The 26238-nt window shown below is 36.7% G+C and overlaps 1 pseudogene; it reads left to right on the plus strand.

Moving 5' to 3' along the window:
• Positions 1–16373: 16373 nt before the first annotated feature.
• On the plus strand, positions 16374–16679 carry LOC128100426 (10 kDa heat shock protein, mitochondrial-like; annotated as a pseudogene).
• Positions 16680–26238: the final 9559 nt, after the last annotated feature.

A 26238-nucleotide genomic window follows, 5' to 3' on the forward strand; every position in this document is an offset into this window, starting at 1 on the left:
ACAGAGAAACCCTGTCTCGAAAAACCAAAAAAAAAAAAAAAAAAAAAAAAAAAGAATCTGGCTTTAAATTGATTTTAGTTAAAATGAAGAGATGGGAAGTTTACAGTGAAGTTGAAGGATTTAGTGGCTGGCCAGTAGTTCATTAAGTACAGTTGTGAGAGTGTTTCAGAAGCTGGGCAGGTTAGGAAGGTAGAGCCACATGAGGGAATCTACAAAGAAAGACGAGACCTATAGTCTCAAGCTTTATGATGGCTTGGTAATTCTTGGTTTCCTTTAGAAAACAATACAATGGTTCTATTAGTCAGCTATGTGTTACTGTAACAAAATACTTTATATAAACAATTTGTCAAGAAAGAAGTTTTGTTTCAGCTCATGGTTTCAGAGGTTCTCTCTGTAGCTAGTTGGTCCTTTGCTTTCTGATCAATTGCAAAATAGAAATCATGTGGGTAATGTATTCCTGGGCAGCACTACACATGCAATCAAAGGCAAGTGAAAATGGAAGAAAAACTAATACTCTCTTAACATTGCCTTTAAGAGGATCCCCTCAAATGATTGAAAGACAACTCCCCACAGTAGAGTCCACCTCCTGAAGTTTCCACCTAGAATTGCCAACTTGGAGATTACAAAACGAGGCTTTCTGTGCATTTCAGTACATTTGAATTTGTCCTGGAGGTCTGAGGTCAGATATCCAGGGGCAGTCTGAGAGCTAAGGGCAGCACAGGGTAAAGCAATTTCCAGGTTCTCATGTTTTGAAGATGGGACTTTTGGAAAAGAAGACTGATTTGAAAAGCTGCACTAAGATCTCTGTGAATTCCTCTTGTATGCAAGGAAGTTGTGGAGAGGCAGCCTGATCCAATGTTTAAAAAAAATAAAAGACATTGTGCAGGTATTAGAAGTTTGGCAGATGGGAAGTGATATTTGCTATCTTTGAGGACACATGCTAAGAAATAGAACAGTATAATATCAGCTTTAAAACTGACAGATTTCTACTAATTCTTTAAAAATGTCAAATATAGAGAGAAAATAAAGCCCTTCCCATTTAACCCTTCCCCATCTTGGCAGAAACCAAAGATGGAAAGAACTTTTTGGAGACATCTGAGTGTTATTCCTTCTGTGTACATCATAAGAAGGTAAAACGTGGTTTCTGGTTCAAACTTCTAATGTCTAACACTGTGTTCTAGCTAGTGTTCCTTAAGCATACTCAATAGCAAAAAGCAAAGTATGTTATATTCTTTAAAACTTGTCTACATCCTATGCATAATCAGTTGAGAAAGGGGGATTTGCCACATGCAGTCACAGTTTTACATGGTATTTCTGAAGGCCATAGGCTTTGTAACTGGGTGATAACTGATGATTACTTTTCTCCTCCAGTAGTGTGCAAAGTACCTTCCAGCACATGAATGGTCGTTAGTAAGGGAGAAGCTTCCAGTTAGCATGAGCTCCATTTTTCCATGTTTGCTGACAAAAGTAAGTGGCATCTTCAGCAATAGAGCCTTCCCTTGGCAATAGCCTGTTTGAGGGGGTCTGGGAGATTTAATTTAACCAGGAATATTGGGGATTGAATGACCATTTCACAGGCATTACCTAAGACCATTGAAAAACACAGATATTTACATTATGATTCACAACAACAGTAGTAAAATTACAGCTATGAAGTAGCATCAAAAATAATTTTATAGTTGGGGGTCACCACAACATGAGGAACTATGTTAAAGGATTGCAGCGTTAGAAAGCTTGAGAACCCCTTCTTTAGAACCTTGTGGTATCACCAGTACAATAGAAAGCATTTTCTCTCTTTTCCCTGAATCTATCTGTAAGAAATAGTTCAACATTGAAGGGTAGGGCCCCCCTGAGTTCCTCATCCATCCTTGCCTAGCTACAAATGGGCTCATTCTTGTACAACCACAGGGCAATCATCTATAGTCATTGAAAGTATGAATCTCCATAATTATTGACTGTTATAGTGGTTATATGTTATAAGACTAATTGCTATACAGTCTTATTAATACTTAAAACCTAGAGCCAGATATTGGCGTGGAAACGGAGAGATCAGAGAAGCAGAAAGAAGCCAGCCATGTTTTTACCGCTAGGAAATCCTCAGCCAAAGAGAGAGCTACTTCCTGTATACTTGTGCCTATATCTTTTTGCGACCTGCCTTTTTACTTCCTTTCTCTACCCAACTACATCACTTTCCTCTTCTCCTGCCCACCTCTATCACTTCCTGTCTGTTTGTATAGACCTCCATACCTCTATGGTAAACTAATGCTTGGATTAAAGGTGTGTGCTACCACGCCTGCCTTTGTTCCCAGTGTGGCCTTGAACTCACAGAGATCCAAATGAATCTCTGCCTCCTGAATGCTAGAATTAAGGGCATGTGCTACCACTGCTGGGACTCCATGTTTAATATAGTGGCTGGCTTTTTCCTCTGATCTTCATGCAAGCTTTATTTATTAGAGTACAAATAAAATATCACTACAATATGTAACTAGAAGATGGCATTTTACAACCCTCCTGCTCTCACGGTCTTTTCTCCCTCTTCCACAAAGTTCCCTGAGCCTTGAAAGGAATGGAATAAATATCTTACTTAGGCAGAAAACTCAGTTGTCATTTATTCTCGGAAACTTTCATAGACATAAATCTCTGCCTTCATCAGAGGTCAAGAGAAAGAGATGCTTCTCTGATTAAGGCTTATAATAGTAACTGCCTGTATTTGTAATACATGCACACACACACACACACACACACACACACACACACACACACACACACACACACAAACACACACTCATGAAGGTGGTTTGACACTATCAATTTAGTTAAACAACAGAATTAAGTCCCTACCTCTGATTTCTGTGATCTCCATAGTCTAAGCTCTTGAGAGAGTTTATGGTACTGGATATTTGGTTCCTTTTCTGAAGTGAGCCTCAGATCCAATCACCTAGCTGTTGGTTATCCCCATAACACTCATGCCACTATTCTACCAGTGGGCACACTTTTCCTGAGTGGTTGCTATCATGGTTTATAGGGTCCATAGCTGGACAGATCTATTGATGACTTTTCTCTCTTGGCAGTCTGTATTGCGATTTGAAAGCATGGCAGCAGAAAGGAGGCCCCAAGCTAGCTTCTAGTTTGATTCCTTTCTATTACACAACCAAGACGTGTGATGTGTTCAGCTGTAGAATCTTAGAATATAGTTCTGTCTGACAAGCAAGTGGAATGACAAGAACCTATACTATTTTAGGATTCTCGAGACTACCCCCTGACCGACTTACATGGAGTTATCCTACACCTGCCATTGAGACTTTAATTTATTAACCTATAACTTCAAGGAGGAGACTATCTCTCTGTTACAGGCTGTCTCCCTTCCAATATTTTTAACTTGATTACCAGATTTTGAGTTTCCAGATGGCTTTTTCATACCTCATTCATTTTGGCTGAATGGTTGACTATGTATCTCCATTTCATTGGTCCATGAATTTCTACTCCATTAGTATTACAATGTGATGTATATTTTCAAGATCAGCAAAAATATATGAAAATTCTAAATTCTGTAGGGTCCTAGCCAATGATATCAATTGAAACAGTTAAAATTCACTTCTTTGCCTTTTGAATTTGCTCTTCTGTTTAATTCATGTACAAATGTGACAAGACAATATGCTGTATTGCCTTTCCATTTCACTATTTCAACATTAATATAAACTGTTTTCTGTAGGTTTCTTTAAAATTCATGTAAGAGAAAACTCTGTCTGCATGAAGTACATCCCAGGATCCTTGTTATTACAAACATTTTCCCTAATTAAAAACATTCATAAAAATTAACTCTAAAGAGTTAGAGGCAAGGTTACTTCAGATTACAGCCAATAAGAAAATGAAGAAAAATGTGAACTCCGTGGTATAATGCTCTCTACTGAGCAAGATGTTAGATGTGTCTTTGCTCAAGGCTTGAGTTATATACTTAATTTTGCACATTAAAATTTAATGACCTTTTAAATGTAATATGCCCTTATCAAACAGCTCTTTATTTTCTTTCCCAATGACATCATTTCATAGCATTGTAGAAATAATTTCAAGCATGGTTCATATGTTTTGGACTTTTCCCTCTATACACAACATCTATTTTTATTGATTTTTTTAAAAAGCTTTTCCTTTAATAGCACGGCTGAATTTTTCTAGTTCTGCCAAAATTCTTAGACAAAACATTTTAAAATAATATGCTCCTTTTGGCTTAGAGAAAAATTAAGCTTACCAAGCCCAATCCTTTTATTGTCATTAAACCTATCACCACATGTGAATGTAAAGCTGTATTTTACTCAAGATTTATGGATTTTGTAAATGAGGATGATTTTAGACCACAGCATGTACATTTTGAAATATGACTTCAGAGGCTTTGGGGTATAGCTCAAGAAAGGAAAGCATTCTCACCTGTAGGAGAAACACTTGTTTCATGATATACTTATTTCCAAGTATCCCTGGCAAGCTTTCACAAGAACTTAATTTTACATTCCTTTCTCCTGTGTACTTTTTTGTTTTACAGTCAACAAATAAGGTATTGAAAAGAGGTTTCTGAGCAGCAGAAAGGTCTTTTGTTACACGAGGTAGCTAGGCAACCAGCACCCATTTCAGTGTTACATATAAAATACTACTAGTCTTACCTTTGTGGAAAGTGTTTTATAGTTTACAAAATAAGGTCACTTTTACATCGTCTCTTAACCCTGCTATGTGGGATATGCAGGGAGAGCATTGTTATTTCTACTTAGTTGTATAACACTACCATGCTATAGCAAATAGGAAAGAAAGAATTTAACTCAGGAACCTGAACATCATACCTATTGTTCTTTCCATGGACTTCACAGAGAACTTTCAAATAATTGTTCATTTACTGAACAAAAAAAAAAAAACATGTTTCTCCACAACTCAAAACCACCTATAACGAATCTGAGAAAATATTAATACTTCTGAAAGAAGGAAAGACTGTGAGAACACTCTGTTTCCAATGAAATTGTTATTTCTTTAACCAGGAGAAAAATGTTCAATACCTAAGGAAAAAATCCACAAAACAAAAGAACATGGAGTGCAGGCAAATAGTCAGGAGGGTCCCAGTGATTCTTAGCTACTGAGTATGTTAAACTAATAGCTTAACTTAACTGTTTCAAACTATTTTAGACAAAGGGGTTCTCCATTCAAGTGCACTAACAATGCCACTGCCACTTGTGCGCATTGTGTCTTCTCTCATTTACCTTGTGTCTTTGGGACTGGCTTGGTCAACATATGAAAGAGGATTTACTTGATCTAGGTGAAAAAAAAATCAAGCATTTGAGCAAAAAAGATAGCAGAGAAGCACTGATATAGTTAATGGAGTTGGTATAAGGTCAAGATCATGATGAGGAAATCTACAGAGACAACTGAACCAAGCTCGTAGGAACTCATGAACTTTAGACTGGCAACTCTGGAACCTGCATGGGACCAGATTAAGCCCTCTGCACACTTGAGACAGTTGTGTAGCTTGACCTGTTTGAAGGGTGCCTGGCAGTGTGATCAGGATCTATCCCTGGTGCATGAGCTGGCCTTTTTGGAGCCCATTACCTATGATGGGATGCCTTGCTCAGCCTTAATGCAGAGGGAGGGGCTTGGTCCTGCCTCATTTGACTTTGCCTTGCTGACTCCCCATGGAAGCCCTTACCCTTTTGGAGGGGGAGATGGAGATGGGTCAGAGGCGGGGAGGCTGATGGGGGTGGGTGTAAGCTGGAGGAGGGATGAGAGGGAGAGCTGCTGTGGGTGGTATGTAAAATGAAATAAAAATTTTCTTTAAAAAAAAAGAGAAAAAAAAAGAAACCAACCTGCATGGTATCCTTGGAGGTATACTTAAGAGATGGGGGAGAAACTTTTGCATAGTCTTTGCAAAATCCCCTGGGGATCTTCTTAAATTGATGGCCTGGAGCTTCTCAGGTATGCCCAGCTGAAAGAAATCCAAAGGATGAGTAGATGACTGCTAGAACCAAGGGCATAGCAACAATAGTGGCCACCATTTCAAAATCTTTTCCTAGTTCAGCCAGTTTACCTTTTCATTTTTGTGGTGCTGGCAAAGTACTTGACAGAACATGCTTAACAGGGAACGGGCTTATTTCAGCTATGGTTTAAGAATTCAGTTTATCAAGAAGACATGAGAATTACAGGGGCTTATTGACATAAGCTACCTGAAAAGGAGCTTCCGTTAAAAACTTGGCTCCGTCATCGGATTGGCCTGTAGCACTGATGTGAGAACACGCAGCCCACTGTGGGCAGTGCCATCTCTACAAAGGTGGTCTGGGAGTGTACAAGAAATCAGGCTGAACCAGTCGTGGGAAGCAAGGCAATAGGCGGTATTCCTCAATGTCCTCTGCTTCAGGTCCTGCCTGTAGGTTCCTGCCTTGAGTTGCTGCTCTGACTTCCCTCCGTGATGGACGGTAAAATGTGAACTGACCCTGAAAGATGAATGGTGCATGTTCTCTCTTATCTATGGATCCTGGCTCTGAATCTTTATTAGAGTAAGTCACCAGAAGTAACCACAGAGGCCAGAAAAGTAGAAAAGGACAATGGAGGGATGTGGAGAAGCAGCTCTAGAGACAAGGATATTGGGACCCAGGCACTAGGAAGGGTCAAAGGAGACAGTGGGGGATTCGACTGGAAAGGATGGAGGAGGTGTAAAAAAAGAAAGGAAGGAAAGAGCGATAAATAATACCAAGTATTTTTGACAGTCATAGGAAAACACATTGTTTTATAAGCCTATTTCAATATGCATGTATTTTAAACTGAGCTATGTCACATGAGGGTTTAACACCCCCCCCCCAGAAGCAATAAACAAACCCCAGTTCCAGGCACAGGAAATTTCCTTTGCCATTGTTAATTGACAGGGGAGGACAGTCCAAGAGAGTCAATATCAGCTATTGCCATCGCCATTGATTGTCTCCCAGAACTTGAAGGTAAGACCCTATCGATGAAAATATCACATACTGCAGACACAGGACTGAGAGTAATCAAGCTGGAACTAATCCGGAAGCCTCTTCCCTAAGGACTAGATCTCCTAGTATCCAAAGGTGCTGTGCAAGCTGACAAGGGAGAAAAGCAATCAATAGTCCGACTTGGCTATAAAGCTTAGGAAACATTACCAATGACTGGCTGGGCAAGATATGCCTAATGACACAAATGTGGCATGTATATCTTGGGAGTAACTAACAGCTGTCTAATTGAACTTAAAGCCAACTCAATAGGAGGGAATTCATGCCTAATACTGTACACATAGCCAATTACTGTGTCTAGCGAGGTCATTAAACCCTAGAGAGGAAACTACTACTCTCATATTCCTAAATTGATGTAATTTCTAACCATGTTATGAATTCTTATCTTTATACCACTGATAAGTGATGCCACAGATAAGTGTATCTCTCACACTTTATCATAAAAGTTTCTTTTTACATCAGACAAAGGCTACTCCAGAGATGGACAAATTATCAAAATGCAGAAAATCAGTGATCATGGGTGCCTGACCCCAGATGGTATTTTTGTGATGCAGCCATGACAATTAAGGCTCTGAACAAATCATGGAAGAAGAGGCATAAAATTTTTTAAGAGTCAAGGGCCCATGATGCCTTATTTCTAGATAGTGTTTTCTAGACACGATAGAGATGTTGCACCCACGAATTGCAACAGTACGACTGGATAACGAAGAGCAGCATAATTCCAACATCGGTCAGGATGGCAACGCAGATATGGGAAATTTCAGGAGTCCCCATTACTAGGTGAAGAGTTACAGGCAATCATGACTGCTCAAAGGTTGAGTGTGTGTGTGTGTGTGTGTGTGTGTGTGTGTGTGTGTGTGTGTGTGTGCGTGTGCATGTGTGAATACATTAACTGGTGTGTGCATGCATGTACATATACATGACTGTATCTGTGAGTATATTTGTTTATGAATGTGTGTGTAAGCCCAGAGTTGACACTGGGACTTTTCCTCTGTCACTTTCCACTTTATATATTAAAGAAGTGACTTTTTTTTTTGAGCTAGAAGCTCCGGGCTGCCATGCCCGACTGACTATTACATGGGTCCTGGGGGGCCGGTCTTCACATTTGCAAGGCAGCTGCTTCAGCTACTGAGCCATTTCCTCTGTGCTATCTTGCTCTGTCCTTCCAGTGGTTTAGCAGGGAGGCTATTTGATAGGGCTGTTAAATTAGTCATTCTCTGGAAAGGCAATGTTTTCCCTGATTTGTCCTGTTTGAGTAAAATTTTATCCAGCTTATAGAGCTGGGAAAAACAAAAACAAAAAACAACAGCTTTGAATGAAAATGAGTAAATCATTACTAAATCAGGTAACCTTTTGCCCACTAAGAATTTACTTAGTGTTACGACTCTTAGAGTTCAATCTTAGTTTAATAAACTGAGAACTGAGAATAACACTTGATATTTGTTCAGTTAGGTTTTCTAAACTTGAGTCTTTCATATACAAATGCTCACAAATTTTATTTTCAGTAAAGTTACTTACACATTTGATTATTTTAAGTTAATTTCTCTTCCTAGGTTCATTGGAGTGGGAATTTTCATCACTACCAAGATTATGCTTTTGTGTTTTTGGTTTATGAGATGATTTTGATAGACTAACAGTGGGCAAAGAAATAAACTTTCAAATTGTGTTCTACCTACAACTACTTGCCACTTCTTAATATTTCTTTGCGTTGTGGATTCAAATGCCACGTGGTGCCTCTATCTTTGTCCCCTTCACACTGGACTAAGATTTATGATGGCAGAGATACCATGATACCTTGCCTACATTAGTACTCATTAGTTGCATATTAAGTGAGTAAACACATGTAATTAAGAGATACTATAGCTTGCCTTTTATATTTAATTCTCCGAATGCCCCAAGGCCACCAGTACGAGTTTTCTTAAGGAATAACACAAATTTAGATGAAAGAGTAGATTTATTTGTCACAGATAATTCATCCATAATAAAATATTTGAGCTCTCATACATTTCTGTGTTACATGATAGATTAACAATGGCAAGGAGAGATAAATTAATCGTTATTGAAAAGGCTTGATGGACTTTTAACTAAAAAATGACTCCACAGGTGCATTTTTCCCTGAATAAATGAAGTTCTTAACTTTTAGTACTCCCTAACAGCCACTTCTGAGCCTTCGATTTAGGAGTTTTGCTTAGATTTTTTCCTGCCAAAATGATGTTGACATGCTCTATAAAGAGACATATCTTTATGAGTGCAAATAAATAGATCCAAATCATAAACATGAGATTTGTGGATAGCCACAGCTTTGAAAATTCCAAAAAGAATGGCCCATGAAAGGCCAAAGCAGGGCATTCAAAGTCACTCAGAACATTCTTGCCTGGAAGGTATGAACATAATATCTATGCTTTATGCATGTGTGTGTGTGTGTGTGTGTGTGTGTACTCATAAGGAAACTTAAGACTGGCATTTTGTAGATGCTGGGAATATAGAATCTAAAACAGCTTCTATTCCCAAATTATTCATACAAGACAAAATTTTTTACTGTACTCACTAGGATATTTGATAAGTGTTTATTTTATTATGATATTTTGCTTATGAGAACTGGATGGATAATGGTGTCTGGAGACTAAAGCAGATATCATAAAATGAGTAGATTCATAGCCAAAGGTTTATAATATACTATGAAACATATCTAAGTGTTCTAATAGCTTAGTGTTTTCATCTGTATTTTATTTATTCCTATATCTTTCTGATATGCTGTATTAAATAAGAATGCTTGTGTCTCTTAAATATTTTTGGATTATGAATAAAAGTTGAAATATCTTTGCAATAAAAACCCAATTCTGAGATCTTTCAAACATTTATTTATTATTCTTTGCATATTTACTTAGCATGTAGTGGATGCTAGAGAAGTAAGTCGGGACTCTTTAGAGAAATGGAAGCAATAGAAAGCATACATACACACACACAAACACATATGTGCATACACATGTATGTATTCACTTTACACTATATATACATATACACATATATAAGAATTTATTAGACTAATTTATACAATACAGTTGAAATAATAATAGCAGTTGCTTGCACCCAAGAGGCTAAGCAGCTAGTAGTTGCTCAGTTCATGAGGCTGTGTGCCTCAGAAGACCTAGTTGTAAATACTCCCCTGCTGTGAAAATTTTCTAAAACTATACTGGTCTCAATCTATAGTGCGAGTCTGAAAATGGTTGGAGGGTTGTGTGAGCAAAAGTTGAATATCTTTCTTCTTCTGTATCCTTGTTTGTCTGAGTTGTTAGGAGAAAATGCCTCTCATATTTAGTGTGGGTTTTCCCACATCAATAAGGCAATCAAGACAATTGCTCATTTGAGGCTCAGAGTATTCTGTAGTGTGGCAAATTGACATTTAGAACCAACCATCACAATTCACCCCCTGACAACCTGACACACGAACACATCACTTAAGAAATTAGAATGTCCCAGGCTAGAACGATGGCTCAGCTGCTCTTTTAGAGGCTTAGGTTCAATTCCCAAAACAAATAACATGGCTCACAACTTTCTGTAATCCAGTTTCAGGGAATACAACACAATCTTCTGGCCTATGTGGACACCAGGCACACACATGGTGCACATATACACATTCAGGCAAATATTCATACACACAAAATAAAAATAAATAAAATTTTATAAAGAACTATAACCTTCCAATCTTTGTTTCCCACGTCTTGTGTTCATTTTGTAACATAAAATACAGCCCACTTTAAAATGTCCTCCCAAATACTTAAAAATCCAAACTCCTTTAAAGTTTCAAATTTCTCAGCTGTAAGATCCTATAAATATCAGAACTGAATTACATATTTCCAACACACTATGGAACAAATTAAACATTCTTATTCCAAATGGGACTAACAAGGCAAAAGCAATCAATCAATTATACCAATGCAAAATCAAACACAGCAGAGAACAACCCAAATCTTTCAGTTCCAATAACGAGCATATAAAGCTGGGGATCCAATAGTCTAGGCTTCAGAGAACCCAGGTAACAGATTGCCTTGAGGAACGCTTAGCCTCATAATTTTCTTTAGCTTAAATATAATAATATGGATTTACAACACATAACAACTGATGTTACCTCAATCGGTGTTACTAGATAGGGAAACAGAAGAATTAAAACACAAATATCCACATAATGTGTGCACAAGCATGTTATTAACAAATGGGACAAAAACATTCATGTGAGTTACAACCCAATTTCTGTAATAGGTGGCATGGTTGTAGCTGGCATATAATGGCTATCTTCTTCCACTATCCATTCTGTATTTCCTCTACCATCAATCATGCACCTTAGCAGGCCTTGGTTCTTTAGTTGGTGGGGTGCTCCATTCATACCTTCATTACTGGAAGGGTCTGGGCCTTTTTATCTTCCTGCCTGGGTTAGGTTGTTTTAATTTCCAAGTGACCTTAATCACAGTACATAGTTACACCAAGAGTCACCCTAAAGGATCTCCTGTACTCTAGATAGAATCGTCCTTACCTCCACAGTGGAGAAGCAATCCGATTTCCCTCTGGGAGTCTGAATAGATTACCTCCTCTTAACACTGTGTTTCCTTTCTTAACATGTTGACATAAGGGCATCTGAATCCAAGGCCAAGGGAAAGTCTTAGCTTCCAGCTCAGTGGGATGTTTGTGTTTCTGCTGAAAGACTTCTGGAATCAAAACTTTTAAGCTAGTAGTGTGCAAAGTCATGGGAACCGGAGGAAAAAAAATTCCTAGGAGTCACTAGGGGCAATAATGAGTATAGTAATTCCCATCTATACCACTTGATTCCTAGACCTGTGAACCCTGAATATTGATGGTTCAAAGCTTACTTCAGGAGAACCTTGCCTCATCCCTCTAGGTTACTGCAACCAAATTGGTATTTAGCTGTGCTTTTCTAGTGTCCATTTCTATCAAACCAAGTACTTCTAGGTGGTGGAGAACATAATAAGACCAGAGAATCCCCTGAGCTTGAGCCCACTGCCATAGTTTCTTAGCTGTGAAATGAGTTCCTTGGTCAGAACCAATGGTCTTTGGAAAACAATGATGGTATATAAGATATTCTGTAAGTCCATGGATGGTAATATTAGCAGAAGGCTTCTGTGTAGAAAAGGCAAATGCGTAAAAAGTATAATCATCTATTCCTAAAAGGAAAAGTACTGCCTTTTCCACAATTGAAGAGGTCAAATTTAGTCAACCTGCTGTCAGGTCATTGACTGATCACTGCCGTGAATGATGCCCCCTGAGGGGTTCAGTGTTGGTCTCTGCTGCTATCATATTTGATACACGGCAGCAGTTTTAGCCAAGTCAGTCTTAGAAAGTCCATGTTGATGAATCAATACCTGACCTCCATCTCTGCCACCACAGCCACTTTGTTGACTGTCCCATTGGGAAATGGCAGGGATAAGCAGAGAGGAAGGCTGGCTGTCTACAGGGAAGTTAATAATATCTACTTCATTATTAAACTCCTCTTCTTCTGAAGTAACCTTTTGCTGATTATTTACACAACTTTTTGTCCATTTAGAGAGATCTATCCATATATTGGAAAGTTGTAGATATTCAGTGATTGCTGACTTATAGGCAGAAGAAAAGAGAACTAGTGTTAGCATCGGAATGCAATTCCTGCAGCCGTGAAGCCTCACAGCAGACGATACCATAAGCATCAAAACAGAATTAATCTTTTTCATACTTGCTACGTAGGAATTTTTATGGCTACTGCTTTGGGGTAAAAGTTCAAAACACATTACAACATAATGGAAAGTGGTATTTCCACATGCTGCTGCAACTCACTAGGTGATTGTGTCAGCTGGAGATGAGCAGAGGAGGAGCGGGGACATGAAATGCTGGATAAAAATTTTTTGAGGTGGCAGATAACAGTCAGACATTGAAACCAAGCCTAAAAAGTGAAGGCAAATCTATAAAGTGTAAAAAAAATGATATAAAATGTAACCTGAACTTCAAAGTTGCTGACTCAGCCGCTTCAGCAATGGGAAAAGAAAATGAAGAAGGCAATGTCAGGAGCACAGATGCTCAGCTGGCCAAGAGTCCCAGTGATGGTAAAGGAAATGGGAATTAAATGAGAAAGGGTTGGGGGAATTGGGAGATAGTGTTGAGCTGCTTCAGTAAATTCCCTGTGAAACTACTGGCTTGACCACAGTAAAGATAGGACATATTGAGATTATATCAAATCCATTTAATTTGGTCTAGGATAAGAAGATATTCTAGGAAAATATACAGTGAACAGTGGTCTTTAGTGTGAAAGTCCAAAGTAAAGAATGGTAGCATATTCTTTGCGGACACTAATGTTGCCAGAATGAATGTGAGGGTTAGAAGATGAGACATGAGTGTGGAAGATTGCCTTGAATGAGCAGAAGAGGGCAGTGAGTTATGAATTAAATATCAGGGAATAGAGAAATTTTTGAGATGTGGCAGGCACAGTCTAAGTTCTTGTGGACCTTCCCACAAATCTCATGAAACAGACACTGATCTGCCTACCACTTTACAGTAGTGTGGGTAGTACAGGGAGCCTGTAAAACTTGCTAAGGTCAAAGTGCTGGGAGGTAAGAAAGTAAGCATCAAGGTCTTACTGTGAGCACTGAGCCCCGGTTACCTCATATATATCCTCCACAGATGGCGACCTGCACCTAGAATCAGAGTTGGAATATATTTTAGAATACAATATCTCTTTGAATCAAGTATTTAAAAGTTTAAGGTAAGTTCTTTTAAAATATCCAATTAGTCTCTTATAGCACAAAACCAAGTAGGTGTATGTTTGAGATCAACTTGGCAGATTTCACTTTTAAATATTAAGTCCAGGCTCTTATTATCTGTTCCTTGTGTGTCCTTTAGAGCCTTAGATACAGCCTCTGGCTGACTTTGGGTATTGATTCCATTTTGCTGCCAACATCCTTCAACTGATGTAGAAAATCCAGGTTGATCTATAAATATGCCCAAGTCTGTCTTCTGTAATATCAGCTGGAAGTGAATTTTTAAAGACTGTGTTTGCATTCTGCTATATTTTGAGACCATTTACTTCAGATGAACACAGGTAATGAGGTCCAATAAAAATAGATGCTATTTCATTCAAGACACCTCAAAAATCTTGTTTAAAAACCTCTTCAGCTCTATGTTCCCCATTACTTGCATTTTTTCCTACAATCTGTTATTGTACCTGTTTTTCTTTAAAATTTTTGGCTTCTGTGCTTTTCATATGTTAATTTGACATGTTCCTTCCTGGTTCATGCCCCACCACTACAGGTGGTCAAAAGCATCAGTTCCACTGTTACCTCCTATATCTCTAGACCTGCTTAGAAGTAAGCCTTGTCAAACATTTCATTATTGACAAATTTATGTTATTAAAGCAATCTTTGCGACCATACCAGTCTAAGTTCAGAAGATTAAACACATTGCCCTCCTTCTCAATTTGATTAGAGTTTTAGGTTTAACACCCATTTATTGCTCATATAAGCGTGTTTCGTGTTACTTTGTATATAGTGAACAATATGGGTCTATTTGACATCTTAAAAAGTTATCAAAAAGGTATTTTATTTTATTATTAAATACAAATTTATATATTGTATGCTTATTTTAATACTATTAAACTCCAGTACAGAATAGAGTTAAGCAAATTACTAAATGGAATGCTTTCAAATGGAAATAAGTTAAAATGTAAGAATGCAAGATCAATACTACCAGACCTTGAAATTTTTCCTGAACACAACCAGAAATCTATATTTTCTTGTGAGATTTCTTCACTGTTCAGTATTTACTGAAACACATTTTAAATACCATTCAAGGAAAAAGAAAAACATCTGTTATCCCATTTATTAGCCAACATTAGTATCATTTAATATGCATGAGATATTAACATAATATTTAAAATACAACTCACAAACAGAAACATCAAATTTTAATGTATTAAAATATATTAATTTTCCTATAGACAACAATGTAATCTAAAGTAAAAGTAGATCTATTACCACCACAAAACTTTATTTCATATCTTTCAATCCATCTATCCATCTATATATCTATATATCTAGATAGAGAGAGATCAAGATTTTGTGAACAGTTTCTATTTCACAGGAATGCAGTAATGCTGGAAAATGCAACCATCAACTCTAACATGAATTATTGTATCATTTATAGAAGTATTAATATGGACATTTGTCAAGCCCTAATAGCAGTTGACAGAGTCTATATCTATAAGAATGAAACATTTCTGTGAAAGCCCAGAGAAGTATAATCATTTCACATTTTCTCCTGGGTTCAGATTACAGTTCAATTCAACCAACATACATTGAATGGCTGCTTTGACTGAAGCTTTATGGTAGATTGAGAACACAAACATCAGGGAAATGCTTCACTCTGTCTGAACTTCTCTCCGTATACTTCTTGCCTATCTAAATTTTACCTGTCCTCTCAAAGTTGAAATCTTATGAAAATATATCATCTGTCTATCTATCTATCTATCTATCTATCTATCTATCTATCTATCTATCTGTCTGTCTGTCTGTCTGTCTGTCTATCTATCTGTCTATCTATCTATCTACCTACCTATCTATCCATCTATCATCTATCTATATTTGTTATCTATCTATATCTGTATTTCAAAATACATAATGGTAAATTCATAAAGCATATACCAAAATACCTAGGTACACAAAATTTCACAGTAAGTCTCTATTCATTTCACCATGCTTCTTGGCTTGTTAATTATTATCAGTTGCAAGTGCATACAAGTAAAAGTCATCTCCATAGCAAAAAGATAGTTTAGTTTTGTAGAAATAGAATAAGGATCCTTGTGAAGTGATGAGGCCAACTTTACCAACAACCAGACAAGGAGCTATTAGAGGGTACTGCATTGATATTTCAATATTATAGGGATGAAATGTACATGAATTACCTGATACATCCTACATGATTCTGGATGTTAAAGCTACAGCAGTAAAACACTCTGACAGAGTTCCTATACTCTGTAGTCATCAAAGCAAACAATAATCAAGAATGACAATCTTGGTTGGCAACAAAAACCCACTGATGAAAATGAAAGTCTAATATTATAGAAATTGACCAGTTGAGACTAAAATTAACTATTGAAACTCTATCTTGAGAAATAACTAGAGATGTGACTCTCAAGCAGCCAGGCAGAGTGCACAAAAGACATATTCTATAAATGAAAAAACTCAAAGAGTAAAAAGAGTCAGAATGATCAAGGATGAGAGTAAGAGGTAAGAAGGCAAGTTACATGGGATTTTCTTGGCCAGCATAAGGACTATTTGAACTATATTGGGAAATGGTTAAAAGTTTTAAGTTAAAGGCTTCTTGCAGCCTAAGTGCAGAGTCATGGCTGGACTAGCTTTCAGAAAGTTCCTTCTGCTCTTTGACAGATTATTGATTGAAAGGAGTGCCATTGAAACTGTAGCCAAAGTTGGCATGATGCTTCCAGAAAAGTGGCAAGAGAAGGCATTGCAAGTAACAGTAGTGGCTCTGGGATCAGGCACCAAAGGAAAGGGTGCAGAGATTTAACTAGTCAATGTGAAAGTTGGATGCAACATTCTTCTCCCAGAATATGGAGGCACCAAAGTAGTTCTAGACAACAAGGACTTATTCCTTAGAGATGGTGACATTCTTGGAAAATATGTGGACTGAAATCACTATTGAAATGGTGTCACATGAAGCTGCCCATTCTGCTGACATTCATGTAAATAATTTCCATGCCTCCCTTTTAAATAAACTGATGATGCCTAAACTAATGACATCCATTGTCTCTGAAGTTTAGTTTCACTGTACTGTCATAAACATTTCCAATAAAGTGATATAAATGAAAAAAAGTTTAAGTTCAAAATTAATACTGTCCTATTCAGATATTTGAAATATCACTTTGGATACATGGCCTTTTATTTATTGAGACAAAATAAAATGCTGGGGAGGGTGAGAAATAGAGATAGACTTGTGTATATCAGCTTTTGGTGACAAACAAGTACCCTAAGTGCCCATGGTTTACAAAATCATTTCCTATTCATATTACCGGTCCGTTGTTGCAGTTCCACTACTGTAGATCTGATTTGTGTATTTTTAGCCAATTGTTACATTGAAAGGATAGCTCCCATTTGAGACCTACTATCCCCATCCACAGCGCAAAGAGCCTACTGTTGATCTCTTAGTTAATGTTTCTGTTAATATATGACATAGTTTCAATTACCTTCATTGGTCAAAGAGAGTCACATGATCAAATGTAACTGAAGAGTAGGTCAACAGTGGGTGCCATAGGTTAAGCAGCAGCACATTAAACATTTGAAATTCTTTTACAGAAGTGAGGTGAAGATCTGGAAGCAGCTAGATGGCCCATGGAGTTAAGTAGGGAAGAAAAGTAGCTGATTGACAAATCTCCAGAAGAGTATGTATTTCCAGCACAGGGCTCATGTTATGGGAGAATGAACTATAGAACATATAAATTTTCTTTTCCACCAATAAATTTGTGATCTTGAGCAATTCCCTTTAATTCACCTGGGCTTCATTTCCATTACCTGTAAAATACTGTTTGCACTAGAGTTGGGAATGATTGCCTTGTCTTCACCGGGCCCCGTTTCTTTAATGGTGTTACTACAAAAACTGTATGTAATGGTATCTGGACATCTGGAGAAATATTTCTCAGTTACTTAAGATCACTGAAGCCTAAAGAAGACAGCATACAACATAGAAAATAATTATTTCTAAGACACACAGTGAATTTAAAATCCTTCATCCACACCTGACAAAGTACAGAATATCTCTAAGTTTAAGAATTCTCATTTCTCTTTCTAATTTTGCTGAAAGCATAGTACTATAGCAAAGAGTTCGTAAACATTTCTTTAAATTAAATACCTAACATCAACTCCTCTTCTCTATATTCCATGAACAGACATGTGTGTATGACCACTTCTGTAATGCATAATTTAAATATGACTTAGTTTTTACAAATGAGTGATATCTCTTCTGTATGCATACAAAAATATTATAATGATCCTTGTGAAATGGCATATAAAGGTGCATTTTATCTTCAGGGGTTTTTATAATTGTTCACAATATGAATGTGCTGTAATGCACTTGAGAATTTACTCATGGAAGAGTAAAATTATTAATTATTTTATTATAAAATTATTTAATAATTTAAAAATTATTAATTATTTTATTATAAAATTATTTAATAATTTAAAATTATAACTTTCCTCAGAAAATTTTCATTATAAATAATAATTTAATTATTAATATGTGCACAATTCTTTATCCATAAACTTTATATTTATTATATTTGTCCTTATATGTTAATAAAATAAGTTCTCATTATAGTCTTAGTTCCATTATGCTGATATAAATATATTTGCATGTAGCTCTTGCATGCACATCTTCATACCATATGACAGATGCTCCTAAGCAGAACTGCTGTGCCAAGAACATGTGTGCACTAGTAGTTTTATTGGAATAGCAGATAAGGTACGCTTCTTAGTGTTTCCTCCATGACTATGGAACTGATACTCTAATTAGCAGAAATGTAAATTAATAGTCAAATTCTCTTAGCTGAATTCTTCTTTGGTACTTGTTACTGACTAATGAGAGCTGAATAAGTCAAAGTAATGGTCATTTCTAGGGGGCATTCCATGTCTAAGTACTGATTGATGGAGGAGCTTGAAGGTGTAGTACTTACTCTAAATTGTCACAGTTGTACAAGGCTCTCCCAGTTCCCAGTACTCCCATGGGATCCACAGATCCAAAGTTGCTCCTATAGCAATGTTCAACTTATCCTTCTGCCCAATGTTTTAATAGATGTACTGAATTTGAATGCAACAAAATTAATTCTTCCAGAACCATGTAAAATATATGTGGTAACATAAGCAAAAGGATAATCGAACAGTAACTCAAATGCTAAAAGCTAGACTCTACAAACTTTTCTTCATGTGAGTAAGAAGAGTTCAGGAAGAATATGCTTTCTGCTCATAGGCTTCCTTGTAATGTGTTGACAATAAATCACTATTTAATTTTGGCCATGTCAGAAAAAAAAGTGGGGAGAAAGAAAATGTTTACTGGGCTTTAAGCTATTCCACAAGCAGCACAGAAATACAAGGATCGATTTCATTACCTGAAAGTAACTGATTGACATTTTGAATGTCAGTTTGAAGTATGTCTGTGACAAATCTTATCCAATTAAGGAGCACCCCTTTCAAAAACAGAACAATTTTCTGCTGTTCTGTACTGAGGGGCATCATGTGCTTATGATAATAAAGTCCATGACAGCAACTGACATTTGAGTTTTTCTTTATTGTCTACAATGTGCCCTGCTAATTAGCTCAACTTCACCCTAGGGAGAGCTGTCTATTGGAGGTAGGGGAAGTTATTCTTTCTCATTGCCAGATTGCTTCTAATTCCTTCCTGAAAAGAAAGTGTCAGTCATGCTTAATTGCATTAAATATGTGTGATGGTTTAAAACAGTACACCATCCTCTTAAAACTCAGTCAAATCGTTCAAATTGTTGCTTCTGTCTTGAACCCTAGGTTGAGCTTTAAGTCGTATCTAGGAAATTTCAGCTTAGGGAATTAAATGGTCAATGTCATCTAACTTCATTTTATGAACATATGTCATAATAATCACAAAGAGAAATTAAATGCCAAGATGTTCAAGGAGCTCTCCTAGGAGCAGGCCAGATGAGAAGCTTGGCAGGACTCTTAGTAGGACCATGATGGAATAAGAGAAAATATTTATTAAAATACTTTGAATTCTTCCTTTCCAATTTGTATTTCCTTGATCTCCTTCAGTTGTTCTGCTGCTCTTGCTAAGACTTCAAGTACTATATTGAATAGATATGAAGAGAGTGAACAGCCTTGTCTTGTTCCTGATTTTAGTGGAATTGCTTTGAATTTCTCTCCACTTAAGTTGTTGTTGGCTATACGCTTGCTGTAAATCGCCTTTACTATGTTGAGGAATGTCCCTTGTATCATAATCGCTCCAGGACTATTATCCTGAATGGGTGTTGGATTTTGTCGAAAGCCTTTTCTACATCTTATAAAGTGATCATGTGGTTTTTTTTAACCTTTCAGTTTGTTTATATGGTGTATTATATTTATCAATTTACACATGTTGAACCATACCTGCATCTCTGGGATGAAACTTACTCAATAATGGTGGATGATCTTTGTGATGTGTTTTTAGATTTGGTTTGCAAGTGTTTTATTGAGAATTTTTATCTATGTTCATAAAGGAAATTGGTACGTCATTATCTTTCTCTGTTGAATCCTTATGAGGTTTGGGCATCAGAATACCTGTGCTTTCTTAAAATGAATTTGGCAATATTCTTTTGTTTCTATTTTATGGAGTAAATTGAGGGGTATTGGCATTACCTTCTCTTTGAAACTCTAGTAGAATTGTGCACTAAAACTGTCTTACCCTGTGCATTTTTGTTTGGGAGACTTTTAATGACTGTTTCTATTTCACTAGGGGTTATAGGTCTATTTAAATTGTTTGTCTGAACACAATTTAACTCTGTATCTTGAAAATTACCCATTTCTTTAAGATTTACCAATTTGATGGAACACAGGTTTTCAAAGCATGTTCTTAAGATTCTCTGAATTTCTCTTGGGCTCCTTTCCTTTTCCTTTCAGTTTGCTTGTCTCGTCCAAGTCGAATATGCTAGCTTTTGTTTTATCTTATCATATTTTATTTTATTATTTTCCCTTAAAAGCCTGTTTATTTTCTAATGAGAGATGGAAAGGGGGTGGATCTGTAAGAGAGGGAAGGTGGGGAGGAACTAGGAGGAGTACAGGGAGGAGAAAATGTGATCATGATATATTATTTGAGAAAAAAATCCTACTTTCAATAATAGGAGAAAAAAAGTCTTTACTAATTTATTTGACTTGGTTGGAGTCACTAAAAGTTCATGCCACAGGCTTGTCTTTGAAAAAAGAATTGTTAAGGAAAATAACTGAAGTTAGATTTCACAGAGCAAATTTCTCTACAGTAAGAAATAGTTTTGTAAATTCGCACACATTAATGCTTTCATTTATGCATGTATTTATACATTCAATCTTAGTTCAAAGTGTTTATATAATGTGTTCAATGTTCAAGAGCTTAAAAAAATATAAAGTATGGTGAAGCTGTTAAAACCCTTAAGACACTGATCTTTCAATTATTATTAGATATCTATTGTTAGTATAATTGAATCAGTTACTAGGACATTCTTTTTTTAATTATTTAATTTTTTAATTTTTAGAAAATTTTGTGATTATAATTACGTTTCCTCATTCTCTTTCCTCTCCTCAAACCCTCACACAGACCCCTCCACAGTCTCCTTCATTTCATGGCTTTTTTTATTCACTAATCAATATTGTATGCATATATGTGTATACAAATACATTCCTAAATATAATGTGTTGAGTCCATGTATGTATGTTTTCAGAGCTGACTGTTTGGCACTAGGTAAACCAGTTGGTGTGCTCTTCCTTTGGGAAGATCTCCTCTCCCACTCGCAGCTCTCCTCAGTTATCCATAGCTCTGTGTGTAGGGTTGAGGCCTCAGGGGTTTTCTCTGTCCAGTGTGACATGATCATTGGTGTTGTCCTCATTAAACTCATGTTTGTGCAGTCATGTTGGTGAGACTATAGGTCTTGCTTCTGGTCTTACTAGGAGACACAATTTCTCAACAAAATCCCTGAGTCTTTCCGCCTCTTACCATCTCCCCACCCCTCTCTTCCACAGGTTCCCCGAGCCTAAGGCGTGGGAGAGTTTTGTAGATGTGTCCATTGGGCTCCACACTTCTGCATTTTGATTGGTTGTAGTTTTCTACAGTGGTCTCTGTCTGTTACAAAGAGAAATTTCCTTGATGAGGGGTGTAGGTAAATGCACCGATCTGTAGGTACAAGGACACATGTTTATAGATTGTTATTAGGATTATGTTGTTTAGTAAATTAGTGACTGCAGACTCTCTTCCAATAACCATGACTTCTCTAACACTGAGTAGTTGGGTTTCCAGTACCAATCATGGTCTCCCTCTTGTTGAGCAGGTCTGAAGTCCAATTGGAGAGCGTTGGTATTTACCAGTGTACTGTTACCACTGCTGCACCCTCAGAGTCATTGTGCCATGGTGGCCCTTTCTAAAGTTTTGTTTGGTTTGCTTACTTTTGAATTAAGTCTATTTTTACCAAGCAAAGTTTTGATTTTCATGAGATGATTTCTTTTGTCTAATATTCAAATTAATTCCAAGAGATGTAATATTTGTTAAGATTATTTGAATTATGGACAATGAAAATGTGATATATATATATATATATATATATATATATATATATATATATGTGTATGTATACACACACACAATGGAACACTATTCAGTTATAAATCAATTGTAAGAAAAAAAATCCTCAGGCAGTGATGGCACATGCCTTTAATTCCAGCACTTGGGAGGCAGAGCCAGGTGAATCTCTGTGAGTTTGAGGTGAGCCTGGTCTACAAAGTGAGATCCAGGCACTACACAGAGAAACCCTGCCTCGAAACTTCCCCCTACTCCCCCCCCAAAAAAAAAGAAAAAGAAAAATATAATCATGAAATTTTCAGGCATATGGATGGAACTCCAACTATTATATTGTGTGAAGTAACCCATACTCAGAAAGACAAATGTCACATGATCTCTAATTTGTGGTACCTTGCTCCAAATCTTCTGATATGAATATGTAACCCAAAGTAGCCCCAGAAACTTGGAAAGTAAAAATGGACCTGTGGGTGAGGGTGAAGAGGGGATATGACAGAAGGTGGAGGGAGGACAGAAAACATAATACTAAAGATATTTGTTAAAGTTTTAAGAAATCGTATTATTTTATATTTACCAGAATATTTTAAAAAATGCTTCTCAGCCATTTGCACTTCACCTTTTGAGAACTTTCTGTTTGATTCTATGTCTTATTTTTAAATAGTTTTATTTATTTTATTGATATTTAGTTTTTTGAGTATTCTAGAAACTAATGTTCTGTCAGATGTATTGCTAGTAAACATTTTCCCCCATTCTAAAGATTAACTCCTCACTTGAGTGTTGGTTTACTCTTTCTATAGAATCTCTATAATTCTAAGAGGTTCCATTAATCTACTACTGATGCTAATATCTGCACGACTGGAGGCTTGTTTAGAAAGTTCTTTCATGTAAAAGTGAATTCAAGGGTAGTTACTAATTTATCGTCTCTCTGATTCAGACTATCAGGTCTTATACTGAGTTCCTTGCTCTATTTAGAGTTGAGTTTTGTAGAGACTGAGAAATAAGGATATAATTTCACTCATGCACATTTGAACATCAATATTTGTTAAAGATACTGTCTTTACTCAAATGTGTATTATTGACCTTTTTATCAAAACTCAGATGGTTATAAGATTGTGGGCATATATCTATGTATCTTTGATACTATTCTATTAGTCAATGTGTATGTCAGTCAGGTGTCCTGCTGTTTTTATTCTTAATAGTTCTATGGTATAAAACCTGAATTTTGGGCTGGTAATACCTTTAGTATTTTTTATTTGTTGATATTCAGTATTGTTTTAGCTACCTTGGGTCTTTGGGGCTTCCAAATGAAACTTAAAATTAGTTTTTCAATTTCTGTGAAGAAATATGATGGAATTTCAATGGGGATTGTGTTGAATCTGAAGATTGCATTTGGTAAGATGACCATTTTCACACTGTTAATCCTTCTAGTCCCTGATCATGGAAGCTCTTTCCATCTTCTAGTGTTTTTTTTTTTTTTTCAATTACTTTCTTCATTGTCTTCATGTTTCATTTTTTAAGTCTTTCATTTCTTTGGTTAGATTTATTTCATGTTGCTGGGGTTGTTTGCTTGCTTGTTTTGGGGCTGTTGTAAATGGTATACTCTAGTGTAAGGCTATGTATCTGAGAGTATATGGGCAATACAAACTGTGTTTGATAAGTTTTAAAAATAAAAAGAGCTGGAGGTTGTAGTGGGTAGCTGTTCCAGCTTTGACCTGCAAGTACTACCCCCACTGAGTCTTCCGGTAACTGTCACGCCTATGAGGTGGGGCCAAGACAGAAGACATGAGATCCAGATGTTCTGTTTCTCTTGGTTCTAGATCCTGGATGCTGAAGGTAGACCGAGCAGAGTTCTCCAGAGAACCCGGCTGGGCTGCACTACACCTTTCCCGGACCCTGTAATCTATCCCTTTTCTTGCAAGTTACCCCACAAAATAAAACTCCCTTTTAACTACATAGAGTTGCCTTAATACTTCCACCAATAGGAGATATGGCTCAGCATTTTAGAGACCTTGCTGCTCTTAAAAAAGACCTGAGTTTGATCCCAGCATACACACATGGCAGTTTGTGATGGTCTCTAACTCTACTTCTAGGAGACTGGTGATTTTGTCTGGCTTTCTGGACCACCAGGCACACAAATGATACACAAAAAAAAATTTATGGAGCCAGGTGGAAGTGGCACACGCCTTTAATCTCAGTCCTCGGGAGGAAGAGCCAGGTTGATCTCTGTGAGTTGGAGACCAGCCTGGTCTACAGAACGAGATCCAGGACAGGCACCAAAACTGTACAGAGAAACCTTGTGTCGAAAAACAAAACAAAACAAAAATGTATGTAGACAAAACACCTTACACATAAAATTTTAAATATTAATTAAAAAAAAATAAATGAGAACACAAAGCTGGTTGTGTGGAAAGAGGGAGGTGCATCTAGGAGGATCTAGGGTAGGGGTGAAAATAATCAAAGTACATTTCATGAAGTTCTCTAAGAACTAATTTTAAAATGAGGGGAAAAAAAGATTTCAAGAAGTTCAGCAATCTTTTGTTCCAATGAACTTGCTGATAGTGGGGTTCTTCCACTATTAGGAAGCACTGAATAATGGGTTGTTCTTTGCTAGTTGTTTTAACTTATTTGGAGGATGATGCACATGTGCTATGGTGCATCTGTGGAAGCCAGGAGATAATGTCTGAGTTGATTTCTACCATGTGGATCCTAGGGATCCAACTCAGGTCATTAAGTTTGGCAGGAAGCACTGAGATCCACCAAATCATCTCTGTAGTTCCTGTTAGAGGTTTTAGCACTAAAAGAAGGTGAACAACAAATCATTTTGGCTTATGCACCCTACCTCCAAACCTTCCTCCACAATTTTTGTAATACTTTATAAACCCTTCTTGGAAGAGTAGATGGATTTTTTTTTGAAGAAAAGAATTTTAAAAGAGTCCAAGCTACAGCAGATTTGGATTTGGATGCAGCCAAAGCTTTCAAAAATGAATTTCAATGTGTTACAAATACTTTTTTTCTTGTTCATTGCAAAGCATTAAATATTATATTTAGATGAGTGGATTGGCCATGTGATACTTCAGTGATGAAAACTTCATTTTTAAAATACATAATTTAACTACATAGATTATTTCTTCCAGGTGATGAAATTCCAAAAACTTTTAGCAGGTTGAAGCTCTATTTGCCTGAAAATGAAAACAATGCTTTGGAGTGGTTTGAGAATAATTCTGTGCACAGTGGACTAAGACAACACGTGTGCAAAAGTATTAATGTTTCAATTACTAATAGGTTTTCTGCCAAATTTGTGGTCTATATTTGATTGAATGCATGGTGTGATGCTGTCTCTGAAATGGCATGAAAATATCGTACAGAAGTTGAGAAAATTTAATGGAGCATGTACATATCAATGTACACTGAATAATGTAATAATTTCCTGAAAAGCACAATATGTAGAAATGAATGCATATTATCTGATGGGGGCCACACTCTGAAAGAAAAGAACCAGCTATCTATTGCTGTGAAAGTTTTCAAAGTATAAATAGGATTGTGACAATCTAGGTACTATGGAATACCACCAATTCTTCCCAAGCGTCAGATTTTTTTTTTTATAATTGCTTTTCTCAGATTTTTTCCATTTTAAAGATCCAGTATTTATATTCTACAATTTTTTTGTACGATGCATTCATTATCACATTATTTCTAATACTGGGGATACTGTGTAAAGACTACTGGAACAGTCTAATTTCTTTGATTCATATTTTTGTAATTTGGCTCCCTAAGTATATCCCCACAATGTTAGCACTGTGGGTAAGTTCTGGGCCCACCTTTACCATGTCTGAATTTCCTCAGCAGGTGAAGAGGTATTCTTTATCTACCATGACATTTGTGGAAGATAAAAGCTCTCAAGAGCTTGGCTGTTAGAGAAAATGCCCACACGGTG

Source organism: Peromyscus californicus, unplaced genomic scaffold (assembly GCF_007827085.1).
Source record: "Peromyscus californicus insignis strain IS unplaced genomic scaffold, ASM782708v3 Scaffold_7__1_contigs__length_154581171, whole genome shotgun sequence".
Classification (NCBI taxonomy): domain Eukaryota; kingdom Metazoa; phylum Chordata; class Mammalia; order Rodentia; family Cricetidae; genus Peromyscus; species Peromyscus californicus.